Source organism: Aquarana catesbeiana, linkage group LG01 (assembly GCF_042186555.1).
Source record: "Aquarana catesbeiana isolate 2022-GZ linkage group LG01, ASM4218655v1, whole genome shotgun sequence".
NCBI classification, from domain to species: Eukaryota; Metazoa; Chordata; class Amphibia; order Anura; family Ranidae; genus Aquarana; species Aquarana catesbeiana.
In genome coordinates this window covers 2227986-2229149 of record NC_133324.1, presented here as the reverse complement: position 1 = coordinate 2229149, position 1164 = coordinate 2227986, and positions in this window count along the sequence as shown.

The window sequence follows — 1164 nt, the reverse complement described above, 5'->3', positions numbered from 1 at the left end:
CTAACCCTAACCTAACCCTAACCCTAACCCTAACCCTAACCCTAACCCTAACCCTAACCCTAACCTAACCCTAACCCTAACCCTAACCCTAACCCTAACCCTAACCCTAACCCTAACCCTAACCCTAACCCTAACCAACCCTAACCCTAACCCTAACCCTAACCCTAACCCTAACCCTAACCCTAACCCTAACCTAACCCTAACCCTAACCCTAACCCTAACCCTAACCCTAACCCTAACCCTAACCCTAACCCTAACCCTAACCCTAACCCTAACCCTAACCCTAACCCTAACCCTAACCTAACCTAACCCTAACCCTAACCCTAACCCTAACCCTAACCCTAACCCTAACCCTAACCCTAACCCTAACCCTAACCCTAACCCTAACCCTAACCCTAACCCTAACCCTAACCCTAACCCTAACCCTAACCCTAACCCTAACCCTAACCCTAACCCTAACCCTAACCCTAACCCTAACCCTAACCCTAACCCTAACCCTAACCCTAACCCTAACCCTAACCCTAACCCTAACCCTAACCCTAACCCTAACCCTAACCCTAACCCTAACCCTAACCCTAACCCTAACCCTAACCCTAACCCTAACCCTAACCCTAACCCTAACCCTAACCCTAACCCTAACCCTAACCCTAACCCTAACCCTAACCTAACCCTAACCCTAACCCTAACCCTAACCCTAACCCTAACCCTAACCCTAACCCTAACCCTAACCCTAACCCTAACCCTAACCCTAACCCTAACCCTAACCCTAACCTAACCCTAACCCTAACCCTAACCCTAACCCTAACCCTAACCCTAACCCTAACCCTAACCCTAACCCTAACCCTAACCCTAACCCTAACCCTAACCCTAACCCTAACCCTAACCCTAACCCTAACCCTAACCCTAACCCTAACCCTAACCCTAACCCTAACCCTAACCCTAACCCTAACCCTAACCCTAACCCTAACCCTAACCCTAACCCTAACCCTAACCCTAACCCTAACCCTAACCCTAACCCTAACCCTAACCCCTAACCCTAACCCTAACCCTAACCCTAACCCTAACCCTAACCCTAACCCTAACCCTAACCCTAACCCTAACCCTAACCCTAACCCCTAACCCTAACCCTAACCCTAACCCTAACCCTAACCCTAACCCTAACCC